This window comes from Leuciscus leuciscus (genome assembly GCF_965113295.1).
Source record: "Leuciscus leuciscus genome assembly, chromosome: 24".
Classification (NCBI taxonomy): domain Eukaryota; kingdom Metazoa; phylum Chordata; class Actinopteri; order Cypriniformes; family Leuciscidae; genus Leuciscus; species Leuciscus leuciscus.
Window position 1 is genome coordinate 5937150 of NC_138723.1, and position 13193 is coordinate 5950342.

A 13193-nucleotide genomic window follows, 5' to 3' on the forward strand; every position below is an offset into this window, starting at 1 on the left:
TAGTATGCAAAATATGAACTACTGCATCCCACATTATAGGATGCAGAAAACAATTGTTGGATCCACAAAGTGGGCAAGCTTTTTTTCTTATATAGTTTCTTAGGAAAGACCCCTTATCCTACTTTAAGCAACAACAACAGTTTGGCCATTGAAAAAAATAGGTATATCACATGTTTTGGTGGGCTAACATACATCAGACAACTACAAATCACTTTAGAGATCAGGTTTGATATGCAGACTGATACATGTGCTCAGGTATATGCAGGTTCAAAGAGGGATTTTTCAATCACCATGTTTTAATAATTCAGCCAGTGTGATGTAAGACTTTGTTCACCACAAGGCCTTGTTAAGCTGTGTTACTTATAATTTAGTTGAGAAAAAGGTTTTGAGCAAACAGTCTTGCCTGATTTTGTTTGAAAGGACTTCACAACAGTTTGTTCCTCTATTCTGCTTGAAGTATATTGGGGACAAAGTGGTGCTCACTGCAGAGCAGAATGGTTGGAGCTTGACCCAGTTAGGTTGAATAACTCCAGAGTGCAGTCTGTCTGGACGATTGGGACGGGGCGACACATTAAGGCGGGGCGACACCCAATTTAATTGGTTTATAATACAGCATTCTTATTGGCGTAGACGCTTGAGGCATGAGCAATGAGCATGCTCATTCCTTTATGTAGGAGTTTATGAATGATCTACTACGCTGTTTGGCCGTACTACAGAAATATTAAGTGATAACCATGGAGATTTCAGTAACGATCGATTGGATAATGTTATGTTGAACTTAATATGAATCAAGTTGGATAAAGTTCCTGTACAAGTTCCTGTTCCAGTCGCTTCAGGCAGAACGCTGTGTAGTGCGTGCTGCTAAATCTGGGGAATTAATTTTTTATTTGTGTCCACGATATATAGGCTGGATAGACCTACACTATAGGTTTTGGGACGTCTGCCCTTAAATGCACATGAACTTCAATGGCATCCCATTCCTGATCCATAGGGTTTAATATGGAGTTGGCCCACCCTTTTCTGGGAAGGCTTTCCACAAGGTTTAGGAGTGTGTTTATGGGAATTTTTTACCATTCTTCTAGAAGCGCATTTGTGAGGTCAGGCACTGATGTGCGACGAGAAGGCCTGGCTTGCAGTCTCCGCTCTAATTCATCCCAAAGGTGTTCTATCGGGTTGAGGTCAGGACTCTGTGCAGGCCAGTCAAGTTCCTCCACACCAAACTCACTCATACATGTCTTTATGGACCTTACTTTGTGCACTGGTGCACAGTCATGTTGGAACAGGGACATTGCCAAACTGTTCCCACAAAGTTGGGAGCATGAAATTGTCCAAAATGTCTTGGTATGCTGAAGCATTAAGAGTTCCTTTCACTGGAACTAAGGGGCCAAGCCCAACCCCTGAGAAACAACCCCACACCATAATCACCCCTCCACCAAACTTCACACCTGGCACAATGCAGTCGGGCAAGTACCGTTCTCCTGGCAACCGCCAAACCCAGACTCGTCCATCGGCTTGCCAGACAGAGAAGCGTGATTCGTCACTCCAGAGAACACGTCTCCACTGCTCTAGAGTCCAGTGACAGCGTGCTTTACACCACTGCATCCCACACTTTACACCACTGCATCCCACACTTTACACCACTGTATCCCACGCTTTACACCACTGCATCCCATGCTTTACACCACTGCATCCCACACTTTACACCACTGCATCCCACCCTTCACACCACTGCATCCCACGCTTTACACCACTGCATTCAACGCTTTACACCACTGCATCCCACACTTTACACCACTGCATCCCACCCTTCACACCACTGCATCCCACGCTTTACACCACTGCATTCGACGCTTTACACCACTGCATCTCACGCTTTACACCACTGCATCTCACGCTTTACACCACTGCATCCCACCCTTCACACCACTGCATCCCACGCTTTACACCACTGCATCAGACGCTTTACACCACTGCATCCCATGCTTTACACCACTGCATCGGACGCTTTACACCACTGCATCCCACGCTTCACACCACTGCATCCCACGCTTTACACCACTGCATTCGACGCTTTACACCACTGCATCCCACACTTTACACCACTGCATCCCACACTTTACACCACTGCATTCGACGCTTTACACCACTGCATCCGACGCTTTACACCACTGCATCCCACGCTTTACACCACTGCATCCCATGCTTTACACCACTGCATCGGACGCTTTACACCACTGCATCCCACGCTTCACACCACTGCATCCCACGCTTTACACCACTGCATTCGACGCTTTACACCACTGCATCCCACACTTTACACCACTGCATCCCACACTTTACACCACTGCATTCGACGCTTTACACCACTGCATCCGACGCTTTACACCACTGCATCCCACGCTTTACACCGCTGCATCCCACGCTTTACATCGCTGCATCCCACGCTTTACACCGCTGCATCCCAAGCTTTACACCACTGCATCCCACGCTTCACACCACTGCATCCCACGCTTTACACCACTGCATTCGACGCTTTACACCACTGCATCCCACACTTTACACCACTGCATCCCACGCTTTACACCACTGCATTCGACGCTTTACACCACTGCATCCGACGCTTTACACCACTGCATCCCACGCTTTACACCGCTGCATCCCAAGCTTTACACCGCTGCATCCCACGCTTTACACCGCTGCATCCCACGCATTACACCACTGCATTCGACGCTTTACACCACTGCATCCCACGCTTTACACCACTGCACCCCACGCTTTACACCACTGCATCCCACGCTTTACACCACTGCATCCCACCCTTTACACCACTGCATCCCACGCTTTACACCACTGCATCCCACGCTTTACACCGCTGCATCCCACGCTTTACACCTTTGCATCCCACACTTTATACCACTGTATCCCACGCTTTACACCGCTGCATCCCACGCTTTACACCACTGGATCCCACGCTTTACACCGCTGCATCCCACGCTTTACACCGCTGCATCCCAAGCTTTACACCGCTGCATCCCACGCTTTACACCGCTGCATCCCACGCATTACACCACTGCATTCGACGCTTTACACCACTGCATCCCACGCTTTACACCACTGCACCCCACGCTTTACACCACTGCATCCCACGCTTTACACCACTGCATCCCACGCTTTACACCACTGCATCCCACTCTTTGCACCACTGCATCCCACTCTTTGCACCACTGCATCCCATGCTTTGCATTGCACTTGGTGATGTAAAGCCTGGATGCAGCTGCTCGGCCATGGAAACCCATTTCATGAAGCTCTACGCACTGTTCTTGAGCTAATCTGAAGGCCACACAAAGTTTGGAGGTCTGTAGCTATTGACTCTGCAGAAAGTTGGTGACTTCTGCGCACTGTGAGCCTCAGCATACGCTGACCCCGCTCTGTGATTTTACGTGGCCAACCACTTTTTGGCTGAGTTGCTGTTGTTCCCAATTGCTTCCACTTTGTTATAATACCACTAAAAGTTGACCATGGGATACTTAGTAGTGAGGAAATTTCACGAATGGACTTATTGCACAGGTGGCAACCTATCATGGTACCACGCTTGAATTCACTGAGCTCCTGAGAGCGACCCGTTCTTTCACAAATATTTGTAGAAGCGTCTGCATGCCTATGTGCTTGATTTTATACAACTGTGGCCACGGAAGTGATTGGAACAACTGAATTCAATGATTTGGAGGGGTGGCCCAATACTTTTGGCAATATAGTGTAGGTCTATTTCAAGTGAAGTCAAGTCAAATTTATCCGTATAGTATTCCAGTTGTTATATCTGTTGTGGTGTTAAATAAATCATTAAAAACTGAAGAGTATTTCAACATGTCAGCATGAAACTTACGGACTCATGTATTATCCTCTAATGCATTTACACATGCAACATTTGACTGTACTTCTGCACGAGATGAGAACACATTTTTATAATTTCTTGGGTCAAGAACGAGTCAGGCCTACAGCTCTCAAAATAACTAAGCTAATATGCAGTTCAATCTATATCCTTAATGGTATAGTTGTGATTAGCAAGTTAATATCCCTGGTAGATGAATGAATGAGCAATGAGTTATACACACATCCCAGTCAAACACACCAATGTCATGAGGTTGGGGCAAGGCTGATTTGCTGATCTGATTGGCTGACCAATGGCAGAAGGTGGAAGTGTTTGGGAAATGTATTTGAAAATGATTTTACATTTACATTTCTACTTTCCTTCATTTTTTGCTGTGTCATCACTTTTGAAGCTACTGACCCACTTCTTTAAGATTAGTTCTACATTATGATATTTAATAGCTGTCCTGAAGGATTTTTTTTTATTGAGAAATTAGAGAGTTGTCTGTTCAGCCAGATGGTTCAGAAAAAGAAGTCTACAACATGAAAAAGGATGACTGGTGCTTGATTGGAAAGAAATAACTTTATTATCAATGTAATACAGGAGATTGTGTATTGATTTTCTATAATATGAAGACATTTGTTACAAACTGCAAAACAGATGTGTAAGAAGCAAGCATCATGGCCTTTCTGTTGCTTAAGATAATGTGATCATTTTATCATATTCCTGATTTCCTTAATCTCATTTGCAGCATAACCCCCTCAGTCTCCAAGATACCAGTGGGATCAGATCGTTTACGACAGAGAGCAATACATTCCATCAGACTGACTGCGGGCTGATATTTGGAGGAGAGATTCTGTTTTGACCCTGTGTGTTAATTGCTTTGTTGAGGGATGAAACAGCTGTGTTGCATGTGAACTGGAGAACAAGGCCAGGCCCCTGGAGACGGGAATGTCAGCCCGCTAGATTCCGTTGCTATGGTGACAAAGATGGGAAAATGCAGTGGAGGAATTGCCATTAAATAAAGGAGTATGTGTGTGTATGTGTGTGTTTGAGCTTTGCTTCATGCCGCATGCCTTCAGACGCACAGACTGACTGCAAACACTCAAACAGCACCCTACCACAATACTACTTCTGCAGGATATGTATATTGTGCACAGTGTGTGATGTTTCAATGCATGGAATACCCTTCTACATTTGCCAAAATATGTAGAGCACACTGCGTAGAATACTGTATCCCACAATGCAATGTGCTTGACCTTACCTTACATTTCCAGTGTGACAAATAAAAAAATAAAAAAATATCAGCTAGGAGCTTTAATATCTCTTACTTGAGACTTTTTTTTCAACAGACAGTGAAATATTATGCAATTTTACACACAATTTGATTAAATATAAAAATTGAGGTCATGTGACAACAATATGTTTACATGGACAATTTTTGTTTCAATCTAAATAAAATCATTCCGATTGATGAATCCCGTGTAAGAGTCTATAAGTGTTTTGCAAGAATTCCCCCCATCCATTTTAATGAATGTGAATAGATCATTATTAAACTGACTTAATTGCTTTGAACTTTGAACCTTGCAATCCAGTATGAATTATGCAAGATGCAAGTATCACGTCAATATCAAAATTCATTGAACGTTAGTCAGGGTAGGTGACATATTAGATTTGACATAAATGAAAATGAGGCTGTGGGGGATTGACTTACAGTCGGCTGTACTGTTGTCTACACTGGTGTTGATCGTTGAAGGTTGTGCCCGACTGTTGATTAGTCAATCATTTTACCAGAACGATGGTCAATAAAGATGTCAAAGCTTTCCCTTTTCTAAAAGAAACAACATAACATATGATGAATATCTGTAATTAATGTCTTTTGAGTAGGTCTTCCAATATTGACTGAAAACAAATTAATGTTACAAAAATGATAGTTCCCTAACTTCCCTTTCTATATACAGGGGAAAACTTTAATATCTAGATCTTGAAAAAGTCATCTAATAATTTACAGTGAAAAGCCATAAATTGACAGTCCCAGAATTCCCTACGTGACACTTAACTTTGAATGTTTTTTTCATTGAAATAATTGTTGTTATGTTTTTTTTTTTTAGTGGTTTTTTTTTTTAGTTATGTACATGCAGGTTTTATGTTACATCTTATGTTGTAACATTTTTATTGAATTTTTTTTTGTGTGTCTTGTGTTACCATGATGGTGTATTGTATTGTGTGTATTTCACTGTGTGCACGTTCTATTTATTAGTATTTATGACCAATCACAACAGACTGGACCATCTGACCAATTAGAGCAGAGTAGACCAGTCACAACAGACTGGGCCATCTGACCAATCAGAGCAGAGTAGACCAATCACAACAGACTGGGTCATCTGACCAATCAGAGCAGAGAAGACCAATCACAACAGACTGGGTCATCTGACCAATCAGAGCAGAGTAGACCAATCACAACAGACTGGGCCATCTGACCAATCACAACAGAGTAGACCAATCACAACAGACTGGGCCATCTGACCAATCAGAGCAGAGTAGTCTCCCTGAAAGGCAGGGTTTAAGAGACTGGAATCGTTTCAGACACTATGAGAAAAGAAGTGATGCTGCAATGTATATTATGAGAAAATTTGAGTAAAAAAAAAAAAAAAAAAATGTATTTTATTATTACCTTGGTTGCATGTAAACACATTGTAGGATATATTAACATAATATCAGTTTTCATGAAGCGTGGGATTTCACGAAACTAAGAACAAACACAACTTTTTTGCATAAGGTTGAAAGATTTGTACTGAAAGTGACTTCTGTGTGAGCTGTGCTACATTATTGACGATAGATATAGCCGGAAGGCCACCTTCTCCACAATCTACTGAGGCAAAAGAAGAGACCCATGATGGATGGGATCTAGGGAGGTGTCTGTTCTGACCCTGGTGCTGGTCCCACACAGTCCAAAGCTCTAATAAGGCTTATTTTGAAATGTTCTTCCTTTCAAGCAATGTGACAAGAAATGAAGACTTATTTGGTGTACCAGTGGTCTTTTGCTGAAGTGCTGTATGGGGATGGCACCTCTGACAGCTCTGCCAGTGTTGGGTGGTTCAGGGTGATGGGGTCACACTCACTGTGGAGGGTTGAAATCCTGCCCACACAAGCTCCTTTCTGACGGCTCTGCAATACCCACTCGGATGATATAGTTTCAGGCTACAAAGACATGTAATGTGTGTTTCTATCAAGGCCATTTATATCCTGACCTATGGTCTGAATGAGGACAGGCTATCTGGCATCCAGAAATTGATGGTTACAAGTCATCTGCAGATAAAGTGTTGGTCAGTGTCTCACTGGAAATGGAAAATGTCTGAATGTCAGTTTAGAAATTACAGCAGAAACACTTGAAACAATTGACATCTCAATGGAAATATATAGTTTGATTTAAATCAGATTATTTTATTTTTTTGGCAAATCACTTATTTAAAAAGTATTTATTTTATCCATCATGACTCATTTAATTGATTGTCTGTTGTTGTTGTTATTGTTAGCTTCAAATTTGACCGGAGAGGATGAAGCATACAGTCGATTTAAAATTAAATCGACTTGTTTTTGTGACTGCTGTTTTAAGTTAATATCCTATCATTGGGTGGCGGTTGACTTTTTTTTAAAGCTGAAAGCAAAATATGTTTACTTCTTCCCCCACTATCACATGTCCCAAGACACAATGAGATAATTAACATTGATTTCTGTGCTACACTTGATCAATGTGATTAACTTCCCAAATGATCCACTGAGATTCTATTTCGTGTTTCTAGCCATTTCCTTTACAGCTCTTCCTCTACCTAATAAATCCTTTTCACATATTGTGTACATAGAGCAGCTCATCAAAGACAGGAGGCTTCTGCTGCTGAAGTTTCCCAGGCTTTGGCCTTCAGCTGTTTGAATGCCCTGGTTGTCTTGCCTTGAGGAGGAATTCAGCTCCCCCTTCCTCGTTCTCACAGCTCAGAATAGATCTCTTGTCTAAGTACACTTCTTCAATCACATGCTGTCATGAATATTCATAAGACGTTTTTTATGACGTGACCTTGAGATTTAGAGGTATGGATAAAATGTAAAGTGTTTGAATAGCTATAAATGGCAATGTGAAATGGAAATGACAAAAATATTTAGCATATAGTTGATGTCGATTTATCCTGTTGTGGTTTAGAGCTTATTTTCAATTCAATGCTTATTTTTGCTAAGGCATCATCACTATTATATTTTTTATTTACCTTATGAAAAAGAAGTGTGCTTAATTGTATTGAATTTGCACTTGTACTGTACTTGTCACAGAGTCCGTCACATCCTCAGCATCAGACCTCTCCTCTCCACTCACTCGATCACAGTCACTCAAATTCTGATCAGCAACACCTGCACCAACTCATCAAGGACTCACTATATTAACAGTCACTTCTCATTTCACCATTGTCTGGTCTTGTTGTTCCATATCGAATTACTCACCTGACTACCTGCTAGTGTTGTCAAAAGTACAGACAAGTATACTTCCTGAAATTTTCTGTACACGGGAGCGTCTGAAAACAGGCGTATATCAGTGGATATATATGGGATCTGCTGATAGACGCATGCTTTCAAACGCTCCCGTGTGTATTTATGTACGAGCTCGGTGAAGACAACATGTTTTTGAAATGATGATCATTGTAGCCAATCACATACATATATGTTGAGCGCATAAACACAATGGCTATTCAGAGACATACTGTATATGTTGAGCCAATCAGAGGTGTTTAAGAATTTGTTCTACAGCAAAGATAAGAACTGTTATTCACTGCTCAGTGTTTGCTGCTTTTCATTTAACTCAGTCACTCTTACCTGTAACAAACAACCTTTGTGGAAGTTACCTTTGTGTTGCATTCTTCTGTTTGCTGACAGAAGTGTACTTCAAAGTATATTACAAAATACTAGCAGATAATATTAAGGTAATAAAAGGCCATTTAAGTGTTCTTAAAGACAGCACTACTTTCATGACTGTCTACGGATCCAGGCCCCGCCCTAGTTCCCAACAGTGAAATCTCTCCTTCTCCGCAATATACTGATGGTCCCGCCCAGCTATATTGATGACACAGTCCCATCTGGAGTCCTTCCTTCCCATGTTGGACCCGTTCCCTCCACTAGCTCTGTCTAGTTCCCTGGATTCACTACCTCCGCTGGTGCCGCTCAGCTCCTCGTCTCCACCCTCGTCGCTGACTCCCTCCAGCTCTGCCACAGGCTTCACCACCACCAGCTTGGCCTTGTGAGATGGATCCCCAGGCTTCACCTCGACCTGTCAGCCCATCGGCTCTTCCTTGGCTCCACGCTCCCTCGGCTCCTCCACGGTCCATCATCCCTTGACCTCCACCGGGCAGATGAGGCCTCCAGCTGCACCTCTGCCCTCCTCCGTGGGGTCTTACTCTGCTGGCTTCACCAGGGTCTTCTCCATCGCCAGCTCGGCCAAATCCACCTTCAAGACCCCCACCCTCCCTCCAGTGTTGTATTGTTGTTCTGTTGTTTATGGTGTAATGTCAGGGTTATGTTCTGTTTCCATTTGTCCATGTTTCTCCTCCTGTTTTTTCGGTTTCCTTTGTTACGGATTATGTCCTCGTTTCTATAGTTATTATTATTTTTATTATGCATTTTATTTATATTATAGGCGCCTTTCTTGACAATCAAGGTCACCATACATCATCAACAAGACAATAACAATATTTAAGTAAAAACAATGAAATACAATTCAATTAAAAAAGGCAATGTTACCCATTAGTTTCGCCTGTGTCTAGATGCCTTTGTTCTACCTTTGTATTTATACCTGTGTTTCAGTTGTTCTTTCAGTTCTCATTTATGTAAATGTGGCTTGCGTTATTCTCCAAGTTGTCTGATCTCCTGAATGTTTTGTTTATTAACTCTTTCCTGCCAAAAATGGAATTTTCCGTTATTTATGAGAAAATGCTTCCCTGCCAAACACGGAATTTTCCGGGTATCCGTGTTTTAGGTGGTATATGGTAGGGGACACATCTTCTGAAAGAGAACTGAATCTCCTAATCAAAACACATGCAAAGAAGATGTGGAAACAAGTGATATCATATGCATATGTAAAAATAACATGATCATCAACATTAAACAGCATATAAATCAAAACTGCCTAATGTTTCTGAATTAAATGTAAACCAGAGGGTCTGTTCTTTCTTTTGAATAATTGCATGTTCAGATATATATAAAACAAAATATTCTGGGGGCCACGACATTTTTGTGAAAATGGTCAAAAACGCTGGCGGTGGCTGGCAACTTTTAGAAAAAAACGCTGGTGGGAAAATAATGAATAAGATCTTTGGAACTCCTGTGTCTTCATTGTGCATGCTTGCACACACACATAACAACTTCTTATACAGAAGGGTTTTCAAAACCTCTAAACCTTGTTGTGTTATGAACATGAATTGTAAAATAATAATAATAATAATAAAATAAACAAGCTACAACATACAGTAAAAACGCTTTGTGTCAGGGAGTTTTGAATGTGCAAAACAACCCACTTTTTTCATAAATGTAAAAGTAGTTTACTGATGTCTCACAGCTCCATATTAGTCATGTGCATGTGTGACTAAATGATTTGTCAGTATTAGATCACTGGGTTGATATCACCCTATCATATGCTCAAATAGATGGTTTATATTCTGCCTTGTCTAGAGCTCTGAATAGTCAGTATCTCATCTAATCAACATGACTGGCTTTAAACAATGTGTGCACTCAGAGTGAAAATGTGAATGTGTAGAGGCCAACTTTTATTTATTTATTTATTTATTGTTATTTATTTATTATTTATTTATTGGGTCCTCTTTGATTTTGTTCTGAAGGCCTTGATGTCCTCCTTGAAAATGCCTTAATTTCACAGACGGCTTTGAAAACTTTTATAGTGTTCAAAAAATGCTTTCATGTAATGTGTGCCTTCTTGCTTTGGGTCACATTTCAAACAGTGGATAAGTAATAATATCCAATTTTCAAATCAAGTGAATGCCACTGAAGGCTAAAGACACCAACACACACACACACACACACACACACACACACACACACACACACACACACACACACACACACACACACACACACACACACACACACACGCACACACACACAGAGAGAGAGAGAGAGAGAGAGAGAGAGAGATAGAGAGAGAGAGAGAGAGAGAGAGGAGTCAGTGAGGATTATGATATCAATGGTCATAATATCAATGATGTGCTAAAATGTTAAAGGATTTTGATATTTTCCCCCCATTCAAATTATTAACTGATTTTTACATTTGTGCGACAATCCCACATTTTGGGCCCAAAAATAAGAAAGCTGTTTATTGTTCAAAAGGTAAACAAAAAAAAAGTCTTCAGAATTACATATCGTGTCTCGTTCACTAATAATTGCATGTATTATTCATACACACAGGAGAACTTCTCATGAAAAGGTCTAATTCACAAGATGTGCATTCACACATGAATTTGTTCTAAACTTTGCTTTAATAGTAATGGATTTGGAGTGTTCTAAAGGAGCAGCGAGGTTATTTATTTACACAAAACATGCCCAAAACATCTCCAAATAATTCAATTCAATTCAATTCAAATTTATTTGTATAGCGCTTTTCACAATATTGTTTCAAAGCAGCTTTACAGAAAGTCAAGTCAAGTCAAGTCAAGTTTATTTGTATAGCGCTTTTCACAATACAGATTGTATCAAAGCTGCTTCACAGTATTAAATTAAAATAATACAACAAAGTTTGTTTCAAGTGGAATTTATTGATTGATAAAATTAAATTAAATATCCCCAAAATATCCCCAACTGAGCAAGCCAAAGGCAACAGTGGCAAGGAACCGAAAAACTCCATCAAGTGACCTAATGGTGTCCTAAAACTCCATCAGGTGACCTAATGGAGAAAAAAAAAACCTTGGGAGAACCCAGGCTCAGTCGGGGGCCAGTTCTCCTCTGGCATTTATGAGCTAGACGCCGGATTGTAGTTTGAACTGTAGGATTATATGAATGCCTGGCTGAAGAGATGCGACTTTAATCTAGTTTTAAACTGGGAGAGCGAGTCTGAGCAACGAACAGTATCAGGAAGACTATTCCAGAGTTTTGGAGCCAAATGTGAAAATGCTCTTCCTCCTTTGGTGGTTCTGGATATCCTAGGTATGACCAAAAGCCTTGAATTTAGTGATCTTAAAGAGCGCGATGGATTATAGGGTGATAGAAGATCCGTTAAATAGACTGGAGCTAAGCCGTTTAGGGCTTTATAGGTCAGTAGCAATACCTTGTAATTAATACGGAACTTTATAGGTAACCAATGCAGTGATGATAAAATCGGTGTTATATGATCATATTTTCTTAATCTCGTAAGAACTCTAGCGGCGGCATTTTGGACTAACTGTAGCTTGTTTATTGAGGATGCAGGACAACCAGCTAATAAAGCATTACAGTAATCCAGTCTCGAGGTCATGAATGCATGAACTAACTTTTCTGCATCAGAGACAGATAGCATATTACATAGCTTAGCAATGTTTCTAAGGTGGAAAAAGGCTGTTCTTGTAACATATGAAATATGATTTTCGAAAGACAAGTTGCGGTCTAGTATAACTCCCAGGTCTTTTACTGTAGTGGATAAAGTAACAGGACATCCTTCTAAATTAAAGTTGTATTATAAGAGGTTTTGTGGGCAGTTTTTCGGACCCATAAGTAATTCCTCCGTTTTATCTGAATTTAATGGCAGAAAATTACACGTCATCCAGTATTTTATATCTTTAACACACTCTGTCAATTTAGATAATTTAGTGTTTTCATCTGGTCGTGATGAAATATATAATTGAGTGTCATCAGCATAACAGTGGAAATAATTCCATGTTTTCTTATAATATTACCAAGTGGCAGTATATATATTGAGAATAGCAGAGGGCCGAACACAGATCCTTGCGGCACTCCATAGTTTACTGACGTTATCTTCGATTTTTACCCATTTAAACAGACAAAGTGGTAGCGGTCTGATAAGTACGATCTAAACCAGCTTAAGCCTGTCCATGAACACCAGTGTAGTTTTGTAGTCGATCTAAGAGTATTTTGTGATCTATAGTGTCGAACGCAGCACTAAGATCGAGTAAAACTAGTATTGAGATACAGCCTTGGTCATAAGCTAGAAGTAAATCATTTGTAATTTTAACTATGATGCTGCCTGAATCCTGACTGATATTTTTCATAGATATTTCAGCCAGGATTCAGGCCGCATCATAGCACAGAAACTGCGCTCGTTAAAATTATACAAATAAGGGCTTTC

General features: G+C 40.8%; 1 protein-coding gene across 1 annotated transcript in view; it reads right to left on the reverse strand.

Moving 5' to 3' along the window:
- The window catches only part of palm2akap2 (PALM2 and AKAP2 fusion), a 246809-nt gene that overhangs the window by 120008 nt on the left and 113608 nt on the right, over positions 1 to 13193 (reverse strand). The window lies entirely within an intron of this gene.